This window comes from Lissotriton helveticus, chromosome 3_1, assembly GCF_964261635.1.
Source record: "Lissotriton helveticus chromosome 3_1, aLisHel1.1, whole genome shotgun sequence".
Lineage (NCBI taxonomy): Eukaryota > Metazoa > Chordata > Amphibia > Caudata > Salamandridae > Lissotriton > Lissotriton helveticus.
Genome location: NC_136061.1, coordinates 2,018,459,809 through 2,018,485,420, shown reverse-complemented (window position 1 = coordinate 2,018,485,420; position 25,612 = coordinate 2,018,459,809). Strand labels below are relative to the sequence as shown.

Here is a 25,612-nt window from a genome sequence, read left to right as displayed (position 1 = left end):
TGTTGGTTGAAAATTGTTTTGATTTGGGTTCTGATCAACGTATTTGTAAATATTGTTATAATAAATTAAATGAAAACAGAATGCCTGCTAGAGCTGTTCATAATAATCTGGAGTTGGTAGACATTCCGTCTGAATTGATGGATTTAAATACCTATGAGTCTATTCTGATTCAATGTGTGCATCCTTTTCAGGCTATTGTTCGCATGGAGCCTAAGACAGGGAAATTGCCTCCTTCAGATTTACAGGGAGGATTAAAGGAAGAGTTGTTTATTTGCCTCTAGATTTTAAGAAAAATATTGATACAATTGGTGTCGAAAAAGTAGAAGAGGAACCTCTGGTTATTCTAGTTAATGGCGTTCCTACTAAGAGTAAGAAAATCTGGCAAGAATTAGTGGATGTTAGGAAAGTCAAAAAGGCAACGTTGTCAGTACTATAAAAATGTGTATGTGGGAGAAGAGGAAACAACTGTACAGGACGACACTGATGTCTCTGCTGGGCAAATAGAAAAAGGTGATGTCTCTAGAAGTGAAGAAATTTATGAACATTATAGTGTTCATCCATTGCATTCCAAAGAAGTAATGGGGAATGCTGTTGACTTGTTTCAGATGAAAAAAGCCGAAGGAAGTCCCATTAGTGTATGGGAAGAAAGTTTGGAAGCTCGTTGTTTTCCACAGTTATTTCCAACAGGTGAAGGTGGACGATATGACGACCGACCTGTTCAAATTCCTGCATCTGAATACCGGACTTCAAGATTATATGCAGAAGATCCAAGGTTTCGTCAATGCATTCCATATTTGTTCCATCTACTGTTTGAGAGTGATTTGTCTGGACTTTCCTATGCAGTAAACCATATACCCATCAGTGTCATCTTAGGCACAACGACCAGGATGTTACATGTAATATACCATGTCGTTTAAAAACATTTACTTCCATATTTGTAAAGACATCAACTAAGAATATAATTTACCCAGATCCATTTAAAATCAAGCTTGACTCACAGTGTGATCTTAGGCACATGACCAGGATGTTACATGTAATCTTCCACATCTGTCTCTGCAAGCAGTATGTGTGTTTCTGCTCATAATATTTCACTGTATCTACAGGCCAAAAACAGGCACCTATATATAAGCAAGACATAACATTAATTTCTCATTACATGTAACATCCTGGTCATGTGCCTAAGATCACACTGTGAGTGATGCTTGATGCACCCATCAGTGTGATCTTAGACACATGTCCACGATGTTACATGTAATCTACCATGTCTTTAAAAACATGTACTTCCATATTTTTAAAGACATCAACTAATCACATTATTCACCCAGATCCTTTTAAAATCAAGATTGACTCACAGTGTGATCTTAGGCATATGACCAGCATGTTACATGTAATCTACCATGTCTGTCCCTGCAAGCAGTATGTGTGTTTCTGGTCATATTATTTCACTGTCTCTACAGGCCAAAAACAGGCCACCAATATATAAGCAAGACATAACATTAATTTCTCATGACATGTAACATCCTGGTCATGTGCCTAAGATCACATTGTGAGTGAAGCTTGATGCACCCATCAGTGTGATCTTAGACACATGTCCACGATGTTACATGTAATCTACCATGTCTTCAAAAACATGTACTTCCATATTTTTAAAGACATCAGCTAATCACATTATTCACCCAGATCCTTTTAAAATCAAGATTGACTCACAGTGTGATCTTGGGCACATGACCAGCATGTTACATGTAATCTACCATGTCTGTCTCTGCAAGCAGTATGTGTGTTTCTGGTCATATTATTTCACTGTCTCTACAGGCCAAAAACAGGCCACCTATATATAAGCAAGACATAACATTAATTTCTCATTACATGTAACATCCTGGTCATGTGCCTAAGATCACACTGTGAGTGAAGCTTGATTCAGCCATCAGTGTGATCTTAGGCACATTACCAGCATGTTACATGTAACCTACCATGTTCTTAAAAAACATGTACTTCCATATTTTTAAAGATATCAACTAAGCATATTATTCACCCAGATCCATTTAAAATCAAGCTTGACTCACAGTGTGATCTTAGGCACATGACCAGGATGTAACATATAATCTACCATGGCTGTCTCTGCATGCAATATGTGTGTATCTGCTCATACTATTTCACTGTCTCTACAGGCCAAAAACAGGCCACCTATATACAGACCCTCCAGAATTTCGCGATTTCGCGATTCACGAAAAAATCGCGAAATCGGCCGACTAGCGCGATGGCCGCGATATTTACTATTATCGCCGCGATTTTTTTCCAAAAAGTGTCTGCTAAACAAACAATGCCTGTTAATTGGCTGTGCGCGCCCACGTCACTACGTGCCGCCGTCCAGCCGTCCAATACCTGCTTCCTCCTGACCCATTTCTCCAGCATCTTGAGGTTTGCTAAGAAACGCTTTCACAAACCCCGCTTTGGCAAAGCCCACCGCTTCGATGCTATCACGTCCTCTCTTCACTTGAGTTCCAGCGCATGCATCCAACTACTGTGATCCTCTGCAGGCGGGCCTGTATTTCCATATTAGCGCGCTCCCAGGTCAGGCTTCATTAATCAAATACCGGAAACATCCGCATGGCTGGCTTTGACACGCACGCAGAAGGCGCTCATGCCAGGCCAGCTGGGTTCATCCTTGGGGCCACGTGTCTCTTCGGCCATTGAACAGGCCTTCTCCGACCTCCCAGGTGCTCTGTGGAAGCGCAGGGTCATTAATGAATGACGTTTTTATAGGGTTAAGTTTCCAGCCGTGGGTCCGGGCAGTAAATCAGAAATCTCTAACTTTTAAAGGCAAAACGCGGGAGTACTAAAACATGTACTTGGACGTTTTATCTGCTGTGGTAAGAGACGGCGCGCGACAGTGTCTCTCTTCTGCTGTTACAATAAGTTATATTTTTAACACTTAAAATAATCTTCCTAGCTCATCATATCACTGGGTTTACTTTCATGGATTGTGAAACCACAGGCGGTTCAGAGGTTGGCGAGAGAAGCAAAAACGTCTGCATCCTCTTTGTCCTGGATCAAAATACAACATCGTTAAAACATTTCATGAATATAATTGTTTCCTCTTCAACCTAGGACGCTACACCTGCCACTGACTATAGTTGTCAGCTATACTACATAAATATAATACCTTCAGTTATGTTTTTCCAGATTTACCAGTGCTGGGTCAGTTATTCATTTTTCTTTCAGAGGACCCTGATAGGTAAACATCACGCTTTGCCAAATGCTCTGTAGTGTTTCAAAGGCGCTAGGCTAGTATCCGTCTATTTCTGGTACTTTTCTGCAGTTTCAAGATATTCCTAGAGTTTCTAATCGCTAAAATTGGGGCAATTTATGATATTTATCCGTTTCCCGAGACTTCATTGCTTGATTTTGTTTAGGAGAAAGTGTCACTCATAGTCATTGAATGTCACTCATATTTACAGTGAATTTATGAAAATGGCACACATAAGCAATCTGAAACCCTGGTAGTTATGTACACTGCAGCAGCACTTCATAACTGCTGGGGATATTTTAAGGCCCCTTTTAGACCATTGGGTTTCAGAAAAGAGGATAGTTTTTTAAATGAATTTCCTTGTCTTTGTCCACTCACAAAGTGTCACTTAAATTGCCACACTTGATTCGCTGCACTATTTTCTAGTTTAGCGCTCTAGCAGGAAAGCAGGACTTCCTCTATGGGTGATAGTTGTATTATCAATATACATTCAATGTTAAAAAGGGTGATAGAAATTACTGTTTTTTATAATGGACGGATCCAGGAGGCAGCGGTACCCCGGCAGGGGTGCATACATGGGTGCTAGAACATCCCAGGGAGAAATACGGCCCCCTCTCAAGAGGTACAGATTGAAGCTGTGCTTCCGTAGAGCCGCAGACACTTTAATCATGCCAGTTTCACAGTGGAATACCCTGTTAAATCAGTTTACATTGATTTAAGGCTGAAAACAAATGATTACGAGTAAAATAAGGTGCCGCAATAATGCCGCTAAATTTCCACTTTTGTGCCGCTAAATTTCAATTTTTGTGCCGCTAAATTTGCAAATCTATGCCGCAATATCCTGGGGGTCTGTATATATAAGCAATACATAATATTAATTAGTAAATCGTTTTTGACACAAAGCAAAGCACATGTAATGGAAATCGGCCTTTTGTTGTATACTAGTGTTTATATCGTTTACTTATTGTAATTGCTATGTAATATGTTTGTCGAGGTCTATAATATATTATTTTTTCTTTACCACAGATTATAATCATCTATACAAAGAAAGAAAAATATGCCATCTAAACAAAGACGTGAAAAACTTTATAAAAAAAATGTAAGGTCTAAGAAAAAAAAAAAAGAGGACTCAACCAAAACAAAATCTTCAGAGAAAAAAAATAATGCTCCTGGTAAGCAAACTAAAAATTTTCTCAGGAACTTATTGAAATGTCAAAAAAAACGTGTGTTTTCAAACAAGAATAAGACACCTGTAATTAGAAAGAAGACAGTGTGTCCCTTTAAAAATGTTCGACCTGTAGAAGGAGATGATATTGTCTATAACAAAAGAAGGAGAAATCAATTGATTGAAATTAGTAGACGAATGTTTTATAATAGAATTATATCTAATTTATTAAAAAATGTAAAGAGGTATCAAAAAAAGACCGCTTTTTACAAGAAAAAAAAAACATAGTTAAGATTGTGGATGAAGCATTTAAAGTGAAAAATAAATTGTTTAGTTTGGTAATGAATAGTATTCGAACACTCGATAAGGTAATCAATGTGTTCAAATCAAAATGTAAGTGGAGGAGAGTAATTAATCGGACTAATTTTTGTGATGTTTTTTCTGGAGAATGGAAGCATAGTTCAAGTTGTGAGCCATTTTTTAATGAAGAAAGTTACTTTCAGGATAATGATTTGGTGCATGCAGTTGACACCAGTGTTCGAGCATATGAGGTGAAGGACGGTTGTCCGGTTGAAAAAGAAGAGATTGTGCCTAGAAATACAGAAGAGGTGTTAGCTGATGAAGTTTTAGGTAGATGTCCTAAGGCTCCAGTGTATACTTGGAATTGTAGTAGTATTTGTAGTGTGCGACAGGATTCAATTTATTTGTTTCGCAGTTTTTTACGGACATATACTAAGAAAAGTGTGAAACAAAAAATGAAAATTTTACAAGAGATAGATCCTTGTAGAGTGAGAGAAAAAACAGGTTTGCAAGGGCATTCACTGGCTTGTCTTTCAAGAAAAGTATGTCAGAGTGTTTTTCACCATTTTAGGATGTTAGCAGTGCATCATAATAAAGTGAGGAAGTTAGTGAGAAGGTTGTATTATGCAAAAAGTCCAGCACTTAAACTAAAACAGTTAAACAGTGCTCTTTTGCATGGAACTGAATTAGATGTCAAAAACATTTGTGATGAAATTGAGTTTTGTTACTTTGGTGAAAAAGAGGTCAGTGCAGAAATTGATACAGTAATAGAAGGTAATGTAGAAGAGAATGTAGAGATTATAAGTACAGAAACATTTGAAAATGAAAGGTCAATTCAAGTGAAAGGCCTAATTTTACTTGTGTGTGTTGTCGACGAACTCATTATAAGCATCAGACTAGATTAGTTGATTTATATGTAAAAAGCGAAAAGATAAATAATAATGAGGGGAAGGATTTTGCAACTTATTTGTTGGTTGAAAATTGTTTTGATTTGGGTTCTGATCAACGTATTTGTAAATATTGTTATAATAAATTAAATGAAAACAGAATGCCTGCTAGAGCTGTTCATAATAATCTGGAGTTGGTAGACATTCCGTCTGAATGGATGGATTTAAATACCTATGAGTCTATTCTGATTCAATGTGTGCATCCTTTTCAGGCTATTGTTCGCATGGAGCCTAAGACAGGGAAATTGCCTCCTTCAGATTTACAGGGAGGATTAAAGGAAGAGTTGTTTATTTGCCTCTAGATTTTAAGAAAAATATTGATACAATTGGTGTCGAAAAAGTAGAAGAGGAACCTCTGGTTATTCTAGTTAATGGCGTTCCTACTAAGAGTAAGAAAATCTGGCAAGAATTAGTGGATGTTAGGAAAGTCAAAAAGGCAACGTTGTCAGTACTATAAAAATGTGTATGTGGGAGAAGAGGAAACAACTGTACAGGACGACACTGATGTCTCTGCTGGGCAAATAGAAAAAGGTGATGTCTCTAGAAGTGAAGAAATTTATGAACATTATAGTGTTCATCCATTGCATTCCAAAGAAGTAATGGGGAATGCTGTTGACTTGTTTCAGATGAAAAAAGCCGAAGGAAGTCCCATTAGTGTATGGGAAGAAAGTTTGGAAGCTCGTTGTTTTCCACAGTTATTTCCAACAGGTGAAGGTGGACGATATGACGACCGACCTGTTCAAATTCCTGCATCTGAATACCGGACTTCAAGATTATATGCAGAAGATCCAAGGTTTGGTCAATGCATTCCATATTTGTTCCATCTACTGTTTGAGAGTGATTTGTCTGGACTTTCCTATGCAGTAAACCATATACCCATCAGTGTCATCTTAGACACAACGACCAGGATGTTACATGTAATATACCATGTCTTTTAAAAACATTTACTTCCATATTTGTAAAGACATCAACTAAGAATATAATTTACCCAGATCCATTTAAAATCAAGCTTGACTCACAGTGTGATCTTAGGCACATGACCAGGATGTTACATGTAATCTTCCACATCTGTCTCTGCAAGCAGTATGTGTGTTTCTGCTCATAATATTTCACTGTATCTACAGGCCAAAAACAGGCACCTATATATAAGCAAGACATAACATTAATTTCTCATTACATGTAACATCCTGGTCATGTGCCTAAGATCACACTGTGAGTGATGCTTGATGCACCCATCAGTGTGATCTTAGACACATGTCCACGATGTTACATGAAATCTACCATGTCTTTAAAAACATGTACTTCCATATTTTTAAAGACATCAACTAATCACATTATTCACCCAGATCCTTTTAAAATCAAGATTGACTCACAGTGTGATCTTAGGCACATGACCAGCATGTTACATGTAATCTACCATGTCTGTCCCTGCAAGCAGTATGTGTGTTTCTGGTCATATTATTTCACTGTCTCTACAGGCCAAAAACAGGCCACCTATATATAAGCAAGACATAACATTAATTTCTCATGACATGTAACATCCTGGTCATGTGCCTAAGATCACACTGTGAGTGAAGCTTGATGCACCCATCAGTGTGATCTTAGACACATGTCCACGATGTTACATGTAATCTACCATGTCTTCAAAAACATGTACTTCCATATTTTTAAAGACATCAACTAATCACATTATTCACCCAGATCCTTTTAAAATCAAGATTGACTCACAGTGTGATCTTGGGCACATGACCAGCATGTTACATGTAATCTACCATGTCTGTCTCTGCAAGCAGTATGTGTGTTTCTGGTCATATTATTTCACTGTCTCTACAGGCCAAAAACAGGCCACCTATATATAAGCAAGACATAACATTAATTTCTCATTACATGTAACATCCTGGTCATGTGCCTAAGATCACACTGTGAGTGAAGCTTGATTCAGCCATCAGTGTGATCTTAGGCACATTACCAGCATGTTACATGTAACCTACCATGTTCTTAAAAAACATGTACTTCCATATTTTTAAAGATATCAACTAAGCATATTATTCACCCAGATCCATTTAAAATCAAGCTTGACTCACAGTGTGATCTTAGGCACATGACCAGGATGTAACATATAATCTACCATGGCTGTCTCTGCATGCAATATGTGTGTATCTGCTCATACTATTTCACTGTCTCTACAGGCCAAAAACAGGCCACCTATATATAAGCAATACATAATATTAATTAGTAAATCGTTTTTGACACAAAGCAAAGCACATGTAATGTAAATCGGCCTTTTGTTGTATACTAGTGTTTATATCGTTTACTTATTGTAATTGCTATGTAATATGTTTGTAGTGGTCTATAATATATTATTTTTTCTTTACCACAGATTATAATCATCTATACAAAGAAACAAAAATATGCCATCTAAACAAAGACGTGAAAAACTTTATAAAAAAAATGTAAGGTCTAAGAAAAAAAAAAAAGAGGACTCAACCAAAACAAAATCTTCAGAGAAAAAAAATAATGCTCCTGGTAAGCAAACTAAAAATTTTCTCAGGAACTTATTGAAATGTCAAAAAAAACGTGTGTTTTCAAACAAGAATAAGACACCTGTAATTAGAAAGAAGACAGTGTGTCCCTTTAAAAATGTTCGACCTGTAGAAGGAGATGATATTGTCTATAACAAAAGAAGGAGAAATCAATTGATTAAAATTAGTAGACGAATGTTTTATAATAGAATTATATCTAATTTATTAAAAAATGTAAAGAGGTATCAAAAAAAGACCGCTTTTTACAAGAAAAAAAAAACAGTTAAGATTGTGGATGAAGCATTTAAAGTGAAAAATAAATTGTTTAGTTTGGTAATGAATAGTATTCGAACACTCGATAAGGTAATCAATGTGTTCAAATCAAAATGTAAGTGGAGGAGAGTAATTAATCGGACTAATTTTTGTGATGTTTTTTCTGGAGAATGGAAGCATAGTTCAAGTTGTGAGCCATTTTTTAATGAAGAAAGTTACTTTCAGGATAATGATTTGGTGCATGCAGTTGACACCAGTGTTCGAGCATATGAGGTGAAGGACGGTTGTCCGGTTGAAAAAGAAGAGATTGTGCCTAGAAATACAGAAGAGGTGTTAGCTGATGAAGTTTTAGGTAGATGTCCTAAGGCTCCAGTGTATACTTGGAATTGTAGTAGTATTTGTAGTGTGCGACAGGATTCAATTTATTTGTTTCTCAGTTTTTTACGGACATATACTAAGAAAAGTGTGAAACAAAAAATGAAAATTTTACAAGAGATAGATCCTTGTAGAGTGAGAGAAAAAACAGGTTTGCAAGGGCATTCACTGGCTTGTCTTTCAAGAAAAGTATGTCAGAGTGTTTTTCACCATTTTAGGATGTTAGCAGTGCATCATAATAAAGTGAGGAAGTTAGTGAGAAGGTTGTATTATGCAAAAAGTCCAGCACTTAAACTAAAACAGTTAAACAGTGCTCTTTTGCATGGAACTGAATTAGATGTCAAAAACATTTGTGATGAAATTGAGTTTTGTTACTTTGGTGAAAAAGAGGTCAGTGCAGAAATTGATACAGTAATAGAAGGTAATGTAGAGATTATAAGTACAGAAACATTTGAAAATGAAAGGTCAATTCAAGTGAAAGGCCTAATTTTACTTGTGTGTGTTGTCGACGAACTCATTATAAGCATCAGACTAGATTAGTTGATTTATATGTAAAAAGCGAAAAGATAAATAATAATGAGGGGAAGGATTTTGCAACTTATTTGTTGGTTGAAAATTGTTTTGATTTGGGTTCTGATCAACGTATTTGTAAATATTGTTATAATAAATTAAATGAAAACAGAATGCCTGCTAGAGCTGTTCATAATAATCTGGTGTTGGTAGACATTCCGTCTGAATTGATGGATTTAAATACCTATGAGTCTATTCTGATTCAATGTGTGCATCCTTTTCAGGCTATTGTTCGCATGGAGCCTAAGACAGGGAAATTGCCTCCTTCAGATTTACAGGGAGGATTAAAGGAAGAGTTGTTTATTTGCCTCTAGATTTTAAGAAAAATATTGATACAATTGGTGTCGAAAAAGTAGAAGAGGAACCTCTGGTTATTCTAGTTAATGGCGTTCCTACTAAGAGTAAGAAAATCTGGCAAGAATTAGTGGATGTTAGGAAAGTCAAAAAGGCAACGTTGTCAGTACTATAAAAATGTGTATGTGGGAGAAGAGGAAACAACTGTACAGGACGACACTGATGTCTCTGCTGGGCAAATAGAAAAAGGTGATGTCTCTAGAAGTGAAGAAATTTATGAACATTATAGTGTTCATCCATTGCATTCCAAAGAAGTAATGGGGAATGCTGTTGACTTGTTTCAGATGAAAAAAGCCGAAGGAAGTCCCATTAGTGTATGGGAAGAAAGTTTGGAAGCTCGTTGTTTTCCACAGTTATTTCCAACAGGTGAAGGTGGACGATATGACGACCGACCTGTTCAAATTCCTGCATCTGAATACCGGACTTCAAGATTATATGCAGAAGATCCAAGGTTTCGTCAATGCATTCCATATTTGTTCCATCTACTGTTTGAGAGTGATTTGTCTGGACTTTCCTATGCAGTAAACCATATACCCATCAGTGTCATCTTAGGCACAACGACCAGGATGTTACATGTAATATACCATGTCGTTTAAAAACATTTACTTCCATATTTGTAAAGACATCAACTAAGAATATAATTTACCCAGATCCATTTAAAATCAAGCTTGACTCACAGTGTGATCTTAGGCACATGACCAGGATGTTACATGTAATCTTCCACATCTGTCTCTGCAAGCAGTATGTGTGTTTCTGCTCATAATATTTCACTGTATCTACAGGCCAAAAACAGGCACCTATATATAAGCAAGACATAACATTAATTTCTCATTACATGTAACATCCTGGTCATGTGCCTAAGATCACACTGTGAGTGATGCTTGATGCACCCATCAGTGTGATCTTAGACACATGTCCACGATGTTACATGTAATCTACCATGTCTTTAAAAACATGTACTTCCATATTTTTAAAGACATCAACTAATCACATTATTCACCCAGATCCTTTTAAAATCAAGATTGACTCACAGTGTGATCTTAGGCATATGACCAGCATGTTACATGTAATCTACCATGTCTGTCCCTGCAAGCAGTATGTGTGTTTCTGGTCATATTATTTCACTGTCTCTACAGGCCAAAAACAGGCCACCAATATATAAGCAAGACATAACATTAATTTCTCATGACATGTAACATCCTGGTCATGTGCCTAAGATCACACTGTGAGTGAAGCTTGATGCACCCATCAGTGTGATCTTAGACACATGTCCACGATGTTACATGTAATCTACCATGTCTTCAAAAACATGTACTTCCATATTTTTAAAGACATCAACTAATCACATTATTCACCCAGATCCTTTTAAAATCAAGATTGACTCACAGTGTGATCTTGGGCACATGACCAGCATGTTACATGTAATCTACCATGTCTGTCTCTGCAAGCAGTATGTGTGTTTCTGGTCATATTATTTCACTGTCTCTACAGGCCAAAAACAGGCCACCTATATATAAGCAAGACATAACATTAATTTCTCATTACATGTAACATCCTGGTCATGTGCCTAAGATCACACTGTGAGTGAAGCTTGATTCAGCCATCAGTGTGATCTTAGGCACATTACCAGCATGTTACATGTAACCTACCATGTTCTTAAAAAACATGTACTTCCATATTTTTAAAGATATCAACTAAGCATATTATTCACCCAGATCCATTTAAAATCAAGCTTGACTCACAGTGTGATCTTAGGCACATGACCAGGATGTAACATATAATCTACCATGGCTGTCTCTGCATGCAATATGTGTGTATCTGCTCATACTATTTCACTGTCTCTACAGGCCAAAAACAGGCCACCTATATACAGACCCTCCAGAATTTCGCGATTTCGCGATTCACGAAAAAATTGCGAAATCGGCCGACTAGCGCGATGGCCGCGATATTTACTATTATCGCCGCGATTTTTTTCCAAAAAGTGTCTGCTAAACAAACAATGCCTGTTAATTGGCTGTGCGCGCCCACGTCACTACGTGCCGCCGTCCAGCCGTCCAATACCTGCTTCCTCCTGACCCATTTCTCCAGCATCTTGAGGTTTGCTAAGAAACGCTTTCACAAACCCCGCTTTGGCAAAGCCCACCGCTTCGATGCTATCACGTCCTCTCTTCACTTGAGTTCCAGCGCATGCATCCAACTACTGTGATCCTCTGCAGGCGGGCCTGTATTTCCATATTAGCGCGCTCCCAGGTCAGGCTTCATTAATCAAATACCGGAAACATCCGCATGGCTGGCTTTGACACGCACGCAGAAGGCGCTCATGCCAGGCCAGCTGGGTTCATCCTTGGGGCCACGTGTCTCTTCGGCCATTGAACAGGCCTTCTCCGACCTCCCAGGTGCTCTGTGGAAGCGCAGGGTCATTAATGAATGACGTTTTTATAGGGTTAAGTTTCCAGCCGTGGGTCCGGGCAGTAAATCAGAAATCTCTAACTTTTAAAGGCAAAACGCGGGAGTACTAAAACATGTACTTGGAAGTTTTATCTGCTGTGGTAAGAGACGGCGCGCGACAGTGTCTCTCTTCTGCTGTTACAATAAGTTATATTTTTAACACTTAAAATAATCTTCCTAGCTCATCATATCACTGGGTTTACTTTCATGGATTGTGAAACCACAGGCGGTTCAGAGGTTGGCGAGAGAAGCAAAAACGTCTGCATCCTCTTTGTCCTGGATCAAAATACAACATCGTTAAAACATTTCATGAATATAATTGTTTCCTCTTCAACCTAGGACGCTACACCTGCCACTGACTATAGTTGTCAGCTATACTACATAAATATAATACCTTCAGTTATGTTTTTCCAGATTTACCAGTGCTGGGTCAGTTATTCATTTTTCTTTCAGAGGACCCTGATAGGTAAACATCACGCTTTGCCAAATGCTCTGTAGTGTTTCAAAGGCGCTAGGCTAGTATCCGTCTATTTCTGGTACTTTGCTGCAGTTTCAAGATATTCCTAGAGTTTCTAATCGCTAAAATTGGGGCAATTTATGATATTTATCCGTTTCCCGAGACTTCATTGCTTGATTTTGTTTAGGAGAAAGTGTCACTCATAGTCATTGAATGTCACTCATATTTACAGTGAATTTATGAAAATGGCACACATAAGCAATCTGAAACCCTGGTAGTTATGTACACTGCAGCAGCACTTCATAACTGCTGGGGATATTTTAAGGCCCCTTTTAGACCATTGGGTTTCAGAAAAGAGGATAGTTTTTTAAATGAATTTCCTTGTCTTTGTCCACTCACAAAGTGTCACTTAAATTGCCACACTTGATTCGCTGCACTATTTTCTAGTTTAGCGCTCTAGCAGGAAAGCAGGACTTCCTCTATGGGTGATAGTTGTATTATCAATATACATTCAATGTTAAAAAGGGTGATAGAAATTACTGTTTTTTATAATGGACGGATCCAGGAGGCAGCGGTACCCCGGCAGGGGTGCATACATGGGTGCTAGAACATCCCAGGGAGAAATACGGCCCCCTCTCAAGAGGTACAGATTGAAGCTGTGCTTCCGTAGAGCCGCAGACACTTTAATCATGCCAGTTTCACAGTGGAATACCCTGTTAAATCAGTTTACATTGATTTAAGGCTGAAAACAAATGATTACGAGTAAAATAAGGTGCCGCAATAATGCCGCTAAATTTCCACTTTTGTGCCGCTAAATTTCAATTTTTGTGCCGCTAAATTTGCAAATCTATGCCGCAATATCCTGGGGGGTCTGTATATATAAGCAATACATAATATTAATTAGTAAATCGTTTTTGACACAAAGCAAAGCACATGTAATGTAAATCGGCCTTTTGTTGTATACTAGTGTTTATATCGTTTACTTATTGTAATTGCTATGTAATATGTTTGTAGTGGTCTATAGTATATTATTTTTTCTTTACCACAGATTATAATCATCTATACAAAGAAAGAAAAATATGCCATCTAAACAAAGACGTGAAAAACTTTATAAAAAAAATGTAAGGTCTAAGAAAAAAAAAAAGAGGACTCAACCAAAACAAAATCTTCAGAGAAAAAAAATAATGCTCCTGGTAAGCAAACAAAAAATTTTCTCAGGAACTTATTGAAATGTCAAAAAAAACGTGTGTTTTCAAACAAGAATAAGACACCTGTAATTAGAAAGAAGACAGTGTGTCCCTTTAAAAATGTTCGACCTGTAGAAGGAGATGATATTGTCTATAACAAAAGAAGGAGAAATCAATTGATTGAAATTAGTAGACGAATGTTTTATAATAGAATTATATCTAATTTATTAAAAAATGTAAAGAGGTATCAAAAAAAGACCGCTTTTTACAAGAAAAAAAAAACATAGTTAAGATTGTGGATGAAGCATTTAAAGTGAAAAATAAATTGTTTAGTTTGGTAATGAATAGTATTCGAACACTCGATAAGGTAATCAATGTGTTCAAATCAAAATGTAAGTGGAGGAGAGTAATTAATCGGACTAATTTTTGTGATGTTTTTTCTGGAGAATGGAAGCATAGTTCAAGTTGTGAGCCATTTTTTAATGAAGAAAGTTACTTTCAGGATAATGATTTGGTGCATGCAGTTGACACCAGTGTTCGAGCATATGAGGTGAAGGACGGTTGTCCGGTTGAAAAAGAAGAGATTGTGCCTAGAAATACAGAAGAGGTGTTAGCTGATGAAGTTTTAGGTAGATGTCCTAAGGCTCCAGTGTATACTTGGAATTGTAGTAGTATTTGTAGTGTGCGACAGGATTCAATTTATTTGTTTCGCAGTTTTTTACGGACATATACTAAGAAAAGTGTGAAACAAAAAATGAAAATTTTACAAGAGATAGATCCTTGTAGAGTGAGAGAAAAAACAGGTTTGCAGGGGCATTCACTGGCTTGTCTTTCAAGAAAAGTATGTCAGAGTGTTTTTCACCATTTTAGGATGTTAGCAGTGCATCATAATAAAGTGAGGAAGTTAGTGAGAAGGTTGTATTATGCAAAAAGTCCAGCACTTAAACTAAAACAGTTAAACAGTGCTCTTTTGCATGGAACTGAATTAGATGTCAAAAACATTTGTGATGAAATTGAGTTTTGTTACTTTGGTGAAAAAGAGGTCAGTGCAGAAATTGATACAGTAATAGAAGGTAATGTAGAAGAGAATGTAGAGATTATAAGTACAGAAACATTTGAAAATGAAAGGTCAATTCAAGTGAAAGGCCTAATTTTACTTGTGTGTGTTGTCGACGAACTCATTATAAGCATCAGACTAGATTAGTTGATTTATATGTAAAAAGCGAAAAGATAAATAATAATGAGGGGAAGGATTTTGCAACTTATTTGTTGGTTGAAAATTGTTTTGATTTGGGTTCTGATCAACGTATTTGTAAATATTGTTATAATAAATTAAATGAAAACAGAATGCCTGCTAGAGCTGTTCATAATAATCTGGAGTTGGTAGACATTCCGTCTGAATGGATGGATTTAAATACCTATGAGTCTATTCTGATTCAATGTGTGCATCCTTTTCAGGCTATTGTTCGCATGGAGCCTAAGACAGGGAAATTGCCTCCTTCAGATTTACAGGGAGGATTAAAGGAAGAGTTGTTTATTTGCCTCTAGATTTTAAGAAAAATATTGATACAATTGGTGTCGAAAAAGTAGAAGAGGAACCTCTGGTTATTCTAGTTAATGGCGTTCCTACTAAGAGTAAGAAAATCTGGCAAGAATTAGTGGATGTTAGGAAAGTCAAAAAGGCAACGTTGTCAGTACTATAAAAATGTGTATGTGGGAGAAGAGGAAACAACTGTACAGGAAGACACTGATGTCTCTGCTGGGCAAATAGAAAAAGGTGATGTCTCTAGAAGTGAAGAAATTTATGAACATTATAGTGTTCATCCATTGCATTCCAAAGAAGTAATGGGGAATGCTGTTGACTTGTTTCAGATGAAAAAAGCCGAAGGAAGTCCCATTAGAGTATGGGAAGAAAGTTTGGAAGCTCGTTGTTTTCCACAGTTATTTCCAACAGGTGAAGGTGGACGATATGACGACCGACCTGTTCAAATTCCTGCATCTGAATACCGGACTTCAAGATTATATGCAGAAGATCCAAGGTTTCGTCAATGCATTCCATATTTGTTCCATCTACTGTTTGAGAGTGATTTGTCTGGACTTTCCTATGCAGTAAACCATATACCCATCAGTGTCATCTTAGACACAACGACCAGGATGTTACATGTAATATACCATGTCTTTTAAAAACATTTACTTCCATATTTGTAAAGACATCAACTAAGAATATAATTTACCCAGATCCATTTAAAATCAAGCTTGACTCACAGTGTGATCTTAGGCACATGACCAGGATGTTACATGTAATCTTCCACATCTGTCTCTGCAAGCAGTATGTGTGTTTCTGCTCATAATATTTCACTGTATCTACAGGCCAAAAACAGGCACCTATATATAAGCAAGACATAACATTAATTTCTCATTACATGTAACATCCTGGTCATGTGCCTAAGATCACACTGTGAGTGATGCTTGATGCACCCATCAGTGTGATCTTAGACACATGTCCACGATGTTACATGTAATCTACCATGTCTTTAAAAACATGTACTTCCATATTTTTAAAGACATCAACTAATCACATTATTCACCCAGATCCTTTTAAAATCAAGATTGACTCACAGTGTGATCTTAGGCACATGACCAGCATGTTACATGTAATCTACCATGTCTGTCCCTGCAAGCAGTATGTGTGTTTCTGGTCATATTATTTCACTGTCTCTACAGGCCAAAAACAGGCCACCTATATATAAGCAAGACATAACATTAATTTCTCATGACATGTAACATCCTGGTCATGTGCCTAAGATCACACTGTGAGTGAAGCTTGATGCACCCATCAGTGTGATCTTAGACACATGTCCACGATGTTACATGTAATCTACCATGTCTTCAAAAACATGTACTTCCATATTTTTAAAGACATCAACTAATCACATTATTCACCCAGATCCTTTTAAAATCAAGATTGACTCACAGTGTGATCTTGGGCACATGACCAGCATGTTACATGTAATCTACCATGTCTGTCTCTGCAAGCAGTATGTGTGTTTCTGGTCATATTATTTCACTGTCTCTACAGGCCAAAAACAGGCCACCTATATATAAGCAAGACATAACATTAATTTCTCATTACATGTAACATCCTGGTCATGTGCCTAAGATCACACTGTGAGTGAAGCTTGATTCAGCCATCAGTGTGATCTTAGGCACATTACCAGCATGTTACATGTAACCTACCATGTTCTTAAAAAACATGTACTTCCATATTTTTAAAGATATCAACTAAGCATATTATTCACCCAGATCCATTTAAAATCAAGCTTGACTCACAGTGTGATCTTAGGCACATGACCAGGATGTAACATATAATCTACCATGGCTGTCTCTGCATGCAATATGTGTGTATCTGCTCATACTATTTCACTGTCTCTACAGGCCAAAAACAGGCCACCTATATGTAAGCAATACATAATATTAATTAGTAAATCGTTTTTGACACAAAGCAAAGCACATGTAATGTAAATCGGCCTTTTGTTGTATACTAGTGTTTATATCGTTTACTTATTGTAATTGCTATGTAATATGTTTGTAGTGGTCTATAATATATTATTTTTTCTTTACCACAGATTATAATCATCTATACAAAGAAAGAAAAATATGCCATCTAAACAAAGACGTGAAAAACTTTATAAAAAAAATGTAAGGTCTAAGAAAAAAAAAAAAGAGGCCTCAACCAAAACAAAATCTTCAGAGAAAAAAAATAATGCTCCTGGTAAGCAAACTAAAAATTTTCTCAGGAACTTATTGAAATGTCCAAAAAAACGTGTGTTTTCAAACAAGAATAAGACACCTGTAATTAGAAAGAAGACAGTGTGTCCCTTTAAAAATGTTCGACCTGTAGAAGGAGATGATATTGTCTATAACAAAAGAAGGAGAAATCAATTGATTAAAATTAGTAGACGAATGTTTTATAATAGAATTATATCTAATTTATTAAAAAATGTAAAGAGGTATCAAAAAAAGACCGCTTTTTACAAGAAAAAAAAAACATAGTTAAGATTGTGGATGAAGCATTTAAAGTGAAAAATAAATTGTTTAGTTTGGTAATGAATAGTATTCGAACACTCGATAAGGTAATCAATGTGTTCAAATCAAAATGTAAGTGGAGGAGAGTAATTAATCGGACTAATTTTTGTGATGTTTTTTCTGGAGAATGGAAGCATAGTTCAAGTTGTGAGCCATTTTTTAATGAAGAAAGTTACTTTCAGGATAATGATTTGGTGCATGCAGTTGACACCAGTGTTCGAGCATATGAGGTGAAGGACGGTTGTCCGGTTGAAAAAGAAGAGATTGTGCCTAGAAATACAGAAGAGGTGTTAGCTGATGAAGTTTTAGGTAGATGTCCTAAGGCTCCAGTGTATACTTGGAATTGTAGTAGTATTTGTAGTGTGCGACAGGATTCAATTTATTTGTTTCGCAGTTTTTTACGGACATATACTAAGAAAAGTGTGAAACAAAAAATGAAAATTTTACAAGAGATAGATCCTTGTAGAGTGAGAGAAAAAACAGGTTTGCAAGGGCATTCACTGGCTTGTCTTTCAAGAAAAGTATGTCAGAGTGTTTTTCACCATTTTAGGATGTTAGCAGTGCATCATAATAAAGTGAGGAAGTTAGTGAGAAGGTTGTATTATGCAAAAAGTCCAGCACTTAAACTAAAACAGTTAAACAGTGCTCTTTTGCATGGAACTGAATTAGATGTCAAAAACATTTGTGATGAAATTGAGTTTTGTTACTTTGGTGAAAAAGAGGTCAGTGCAGAAATTGATACAGTAATAGAAGGTAATGTAGAAGAGAATGTAGAGATTATAAGTACAGAAACATTTGAAAATGAAAGGTCAATTCAAGTGAAAGGCCTAATTTTACTTGTGTGTGTTGTCGACGAACTCATTATAAGCATCAGACTAGATTAGTTGATTTATATGTAAAAAGCGAAAAGATAAATAATAATGAGGGGAAGGATTTTGCAACTTATTTGTTGGTTGAAAATTGTTTTGATTTGGGTTCTGATCAACGTATTTGTAAATATTGTTATAATAAATTAAATGAAAACAGAATGCCTGCTAGAGCTGTTCATAATAATCTGGAGTTGGTAGACATTCCGTCTGAATGGATGGATTTAAATACCTATGAGTCTATTCTGATTCAATGTGTGCATCCTTTTCAGGCTATTGTTCGCATGGAGCCTAAGACAGGGAAATTGCCTCCTTCAGATTTACAGGGAGGATTAAAGGAAGAGTTGTTTATTTGCCTCTAGATTTTAAGAAAAATATTGATACAATTGGTGTCGAAAAAGTAGAAGAGGAACCTCTGGTTATTCTAGTTAATGGCGTTCCTACTAAGAGTAAGAAAATCTGGCAAGAATTAGTGGATGTTAGGAAAGTCAAAAAGGCAACGTTGTCAGTACTATAAAAATGTGTATGTGGGAGAAGAGGAAACAACTGTACAGGACGACACTGATGTCTCTGCTGGGCAAATAGAAAAAGGTGATGTCTCTAGAAGTGAAGAAATTTATGAACATTATAGTGTTCATCCATTGCATTCCAAAGAAGTAATGGGGAATGCTGTTGACTTGTTTCAGATGAAAAAAGCCGAAGGAAGTCCCATTAGTGTATGGGAAGAAAGTTTGGAAGCTCGTTGTTTTCCACAGTTATTTCCAACAGGTGAAGGTGGACGATATGACGACCGACCTGTTCAAATTCCTGCATCTGAATACCGGACTTCAAGATTATATGCAGAAGATCCAAGGTTTCGTCAATGCATTCCATATTTGTTCCATCTACTGTTTGAGAGTGATTTGTCTGGACTTTCCTATGCAGTAAACCATATACTGAAAAGTGGAACACATCTACAAAATGTTTCGGCAAGGGATTTTATGGATAAAGTGAAACTGCAAGACAGTGTTTTGGAATCTCAGCTAATTAATCTCATGGCATGTCAGCGTGGTACTAACGAGTATTGGTACGGTCGTCATGGGGAATGTATGCTAAGAAACTTAGGAACTCCTACATGGTTCCTCACTCTTAGCTGTGCTGAGTATGCTTGGGAAGACTTACTTTAATTTCTACGAGAGGCAAATACATTGAAAATATTGAATACAAGACACCTGGAGAACTGTGCTCTTTGGATCTAGTTAATGTATGCAGATATTTCAATCATAGGTTTGAAGCTATGATGTCTTTTATTACAAACAAAAAAAATCCTCCGCTTGGAGAGGTGTTGGATTTCTTTTGGCGAAAGGAGTATCAAGCAAGAGGTGCTCCTCACATACATATGCTGCTATGGATTAAAGATGCACCAAAATTTGGAACAGATTCAGAGGAGAAAGTGATGAGTTTCATTGAGCAGTATTCTACATGTGCTGTTCCGAAAAGTACAGAAGAAAACAATTTAAGACATCAAGTTTTACGCTTTCAAACCCATCGTTGTGGGAAATACTGTCGTCGAAAATACAAATCCAAGGACAAGTTCTACACGAAATGTCATTTTGCATTTCCACGTCCAGTAACATCGAAAGGAAGAGTCAACAATTTTATGTCTTCTGTGCGACATACTGTGACAAGAAAATCACCCAAAAATACATACAACCTAAGAAGAAATGAGGAATCCAAATTCATAAATGACTACAACCCAGTCATTTTGTCCATGTGGATTGCTAACATGGATATTCAATATGTGGCTGACAACTCTATTGCTGTGGCTCGATATGTGACGTCTTACATCACAAAATCAGAAAAGACGGAACTGAAGGAAATGTGGGAGGAAATTTCACATGAAAAGAGTCTAAGCAAGAAATTATACAGTTACAGTCTGAAGATGTTGTTGCATCGAGAAATTGGAGCATATGAATGTTCTGATCGGTTATCATCAGCAAGTTTATATGCCAAATCTAGAACCATTATTTGGGTGAGTCTAGGTCTTGCTGCAACACGAAACCGAGTTTTGAAATCTGTACAAGAAATAGAGTATTTGGCGGAGAAAGAACCAGACAGTACAGATATTTTGAAGACAAACATGTTGGATACATACTGTCCAAATAGAAGTACTCACCTTGAGAACGTTTGTCTCTATGAAGTTCTGCAAAACTATACTTTTAAAAAGAACGTCACAGAAGACATCAATAAAGGTGTATATGCTGTAATTGGTTGTGAAGGCTGTCTAGTGAAACAAAGAAAAGGCCATTTGATTAATCATCGAAAATTGAGTTGTGATTCTCCAGACAAAAGGGAATTTTATTACTTAGCTCTTTTGCAACTCTTTAAGCCTTGGCGTACAGAAGAGGAACTACTTGGAGATTTTCTTACTTATGAAGATTCGTTCAATGCAACCAAGGATACAATAGAATGTCCTGTTTTTTCAAATCATCTGCAAATGTTGAACGAGGAAATACAGCAAGAAGCTACAATTGCAGCAGAGATTGCTAGAGACAGTTCTCAAGATATTCAGAGTTCTGCTTCATTGAGTCGGGATCCACTAGAAGGACCAATTATACAAAATGAAGCTGCCACTGCCATGGATGAAGTTGAAAGAGCCATGGAACAAGCTCAGGAGGATGGAGTTCACTTAGAAGATTTGGAAAAAGAACTAAACGTTGAGCAGAGACAAATATATGATGAAGTCACATTGAGCATGGTTTATCTCATGAGAAAAAAGAGTGCTCATGTACATCATTTATACCTGTCAGACTGTATGTGAGTGGAGAAGCAGGAACTGGAAAAAGTTTCCTGATTAAAGCGATTGCAACATATTTGCAGAAAACAGCGGAGTCATCGCTCTCTTGTGTTGTTACTGCTCCCAGATCTTTTGACTGGTTATGAGTGTTTGATTGATTCAGATGCTCCGTCCATCACCACCCCCTTTTGTACCACTTTTGGCCGTCATAAGTGTGGCAGGGTATGCTCAGACGTGAGTCCCTTGCTCACTTTGCCACTGGATTCAAGCAAGCCGGGCTGAAGACGGCTGGAATGCCAGAAACCGGTCCTCGGAAGCTTGTTTCCCGTCCAGGGAAGACATGGCTTGGCAGTTCGGGCTGGACTGTTCCCATGAGGCACAGGGTCAGACTGATTTGCATATAGCCATGTCTGAACTGGGGTGGCAGAGTGGGCTAAAGAACGGTGAAGGATTAAACCCAGAACTTTTGACTGGTTGTGAGTGTTTGATTGATTCAGATGCTCCGTCCATCACCCCCCCTTTTGTACCGCCAACTGGGTTGGCAGCACACAACATTAAAGGGATTACTTTACATCGCTTATTGATGCTGCCAGTGGAGCATGATAACAAATTACAATACCACAAGCTATCTGGAGAAGCTTGTTGTGAAGTTTCAAGAGTCCTAAAGAAAATTAAACTTCTTATCATTGATGAAGTAAGCATGGTATCAAATGTAATGCTTGCTTTTGTGCATTTAAGAATGCAAGAAATTCTTAAAACAGACTATGATGTGTTATTTGGAGGCAAACACATCATTGTTTTTGGAGATCTACTGCAACTAACTCCAGTGAAAGGATAGCCAGTGTTTAAAATGCTTACGCATGAAGATACCAGGAAGTGCTTAAGAAGCATTGGAAATGTTAACATATGGTTACATTTCAAATATGCAGAACTGCTTCAAAATATGCGACAGGCAAAGGATGAAGATTATAAAAATATTCTACAAGATGTAAGAATTGGAAAACTAACTGAGCATGGCAAAGAAGCTTTACATGGACGATTAATTTCAAATTTGTTTACAAATGAAAATATTTTCCCAGAGAATATTTTTAAGAAAATTCCTGAAAACAAATCTGTCATATGCTTGATGCCAACTCTGCAAGAATGTTCAATGTTCAACAACAAAATGTTAAAGTTGGAAAATCAAGAGATTGTGAAACTGGAAGCTATTGATAAAATCGAACATGAAGGAGCAACTATTATTTTGTCAGAAAAGTTGAAATCAAAATTGGATTCTTTAGAGAAGACAATATCTAAAACTGCTGGTATGGAAAAGACTCTGTATGCATCTTTAAATTGTCGTATAATTTTACGACGTAATTTACAGGTGGAAAGAGGTTTAGTAAATGGAGCAATGGGTCATGTTGTGGATTTTGTGAATTACCGAAATAGAGATGGAATTGAATTTATAAAAATTAAATTTGATGGTATTGAAGAAGTACAACAAATCAGTCGTTGTTCTGCCCGATTTTTGCTTGTGAAAAATGTATATGTCCGCAGAAAACAGTTTCCTGTTTCTTTGGCATATGCAGTGACTATTCATAAATCTCAAGGTTTAAGTGTTGATAGTGCTTTGGTGAATATTGGAAGTTCTGTGTTCAAGGAGGGTATGGCATGTGTTGCTTTATCTCGAGTCAGAACTTTATCTGGATCGTACTTGATTGATTTTGATGAGACAAAGATTAGTGCAGATCTAAATTGTGTAAAAGAATATAATAGGTTAAGAAGAGAGTATGCTCCAAATTTACCTCAATATCCTCTATTTGAAAAGCGTGTGGGAGGCCAAAAAAGAAGAAATGTGAAAAATTGTAGTGAAGTTGTAGCAAAAAGAAAAAAGCTAGATGAACCAGTAATTGTAAGCAGAAACGAAATGGATTCAGTTAAAGATGTTGTTTGATTTCAGTTTGAAAATAGTTCTGGTGTCAACTGCTATGCTAATGTAGTGGTTAATGTTTTTTTTTCTCCAACTGTACAAGAACAGATTGCTGAAAATCGTGATCAAACATTTTGTTGTTTATTAAATTCTGTGTTAGAGAAATGTGGCAGTGATAGAACAAACATACAAAGTGTTTCTGAAATTCGAAATGTTTTAGACATATGTTCTGGTCTAAATCAATTTTCACAGAATATTCAGCAAGATTGTCAGGAATTTCTAATGTATATGCTTGTTGTTTTGCAAGATGAAGGTGTAGATGTAGAAAATCTTTTTGGCCTTTCTTATAAATGGCAGCATGACTGCGACAATTGCTCCTTTTCAAGTAGTACTACAATAGACACTGAAAGTGACTTTACCAGACTGCAAATCAGTGTCATTTAATAATCTAGTTAGACAAGCAAATCAAAGCATGGTCTGTACTCAATGTAAATCAGCAATGCTATCAACATTATTTATACAAAGATATGGACAGTATGTTATTTTAATGTTCCAACGATGTAGACCTGATGGAACTAAATTGACAACATTAATTAAAAATTTTGTGGATTCTCAATTATCAATTTCAGGAAGAACCTTTACAACTGCAACAATTATTTACCAAGATGGTCCTTCAACAACATCAGGACATTACACAGCTTATTTAAAATGTCAAAAAGGATGGAAACACTGTAATGATACTCAATTGACTTTCAAACAACTTTTGCCTTCTGACTTACAAAATTCTTACCTAGTGTTCTTACAACCAAAATTTTAGGGAAGGTAATTGGCCTATGAAGATTGCAGCAGTTAATATAACTTAGTTTGCTGTTCAAAATTACTTTCTGAATGAGAGTGATGAAGATAATAAAAAACATCTAGTTCTCATAGAGATAGTATATGTATAACATATAGTGTGTGCTGTGAGTATTATAGAAATTATTTATAAAAAGTAAGCTAGAGGTGGAAATAAAACTCTCGTTTCATAATGTAAAAGATGTTGGAGCTTTTCTTTCAGAAACTCGGGTAAATGAGACATTAAGAATACTCTGGACTAATTTCCAAAGAAAATGACTTTCCATATACTATTTGGCCTCGTGGAAAAGTGGATGGATCAAAAGTGAGTTTAGATATGTTTTTTCTACATTTTACATTATTTATTAAAAGATTGTATGGGTTATTTAAACACAATCATTTTGATTGTGTTTTTTTTTGCCCGCTGTTATATGATGAGTACTATTGAAGTCACTGTTTTAAGTGAAATTCAATATATTCTGAGAACAGCAAAAATAAACCATGTAACATGTTGTTGAAATTATTTTGTATTTTCTATTATTAAATATATATTATTTTCCCATTCTCTTATGCTCACTCACCTATTTCCACCCTCTATCACTCCTCTTAACTCACCCTCACTGGCCTTTTTTCACTCTCCTTCACCTCCCTTCCCTTATTGCACTTTCCTCACTTATTCTCATTCTCCACTCCTTCACGACCCTTTCCCTCTCTCCCATCCACCACTTTCCAGCTGTCAGTCACTCTACTTCACTCCCCTTCCCCTTGTTTCCTTTCTTTGTTCCCTCAATAATTCCCCTTCTCTCACTCACCTTATTACACTTCACTCACTCCTTCTCTCACTTCATCTGTCCTCTCACATCCTCACTCCCTTTCCCTCACTCCCTCTGTCTTAGCTTCAGTCTCTCGATCCTCTCACTCTCTCACTCCTCTTCCGTCACGCTTACTTCCTAAAACTCACCCACACTCCCTTACTTACCTTTCTTTGCTCTCTTACTCAGTTCCTTTCTGCCACTCTTTCCTTCACTACCTCTATGTTCTCACTCCTTCACTTCCTTTGTCTCAAGCTCACTTGCTTTTATCCTCTCTTTATTTTCCCTTTTTCATCAAACTCACTGCCCTTCAGTCACCATCCCTCACCCTTGTTCCCTTACTCCAGTTCCTTCAGTTATCCTCATTCATCATCTTTAACTACCCTTCTTCTTTCTCTCGTCACACACTCACCTTTTCCCAGTCCCTTTTTTTCACTTTTCTTCCCTTTCTTCCTTCCTTTGCTCCCTCAGTCATTCTCCT

At 36.7% G+C, this 25,612-nt stretch overlaps 1 long non-coding RNA gene across 7 annotated transcripts in view; it reads left to right on the top strand.

Moving 5' to 3' along the window:
* The window catches only part of LOC144824073 (uncharacterized), a 347,831-nt gene that overhangs the window by 71,792 nt on the left and 250,427 nt on the right, over positions 1–25,612 (top strand). For 5 of the 7 annotated variants that reach the window (XR_013608887.1, XR_013608884.1, XR_013608886.1 and 2 more), the window contains 7 exons: positions 606–772; positions 4,274–4,419; positions 6,286–6,452; positions 8,040–8,185; positions 10,038–10,204; positions 13,707–13,851; positions 17,472–17,617. This is a non-coding gene — a long non-coding RNA (uncharacterized LOC144824073). The remainder of the gene's footprint in view (positions 1–605; positions 773–4,273; positions 4,420–6,285; positions 6,453–8,039; positions 8,186–10,037; positions 10,205–13,706; positions 13,852–17,471; positions 17,618–25,612) is intronic. The other 2 variants (XR_013608889.1, XR_013608888.1) reach the window with 2 other exon arrangements.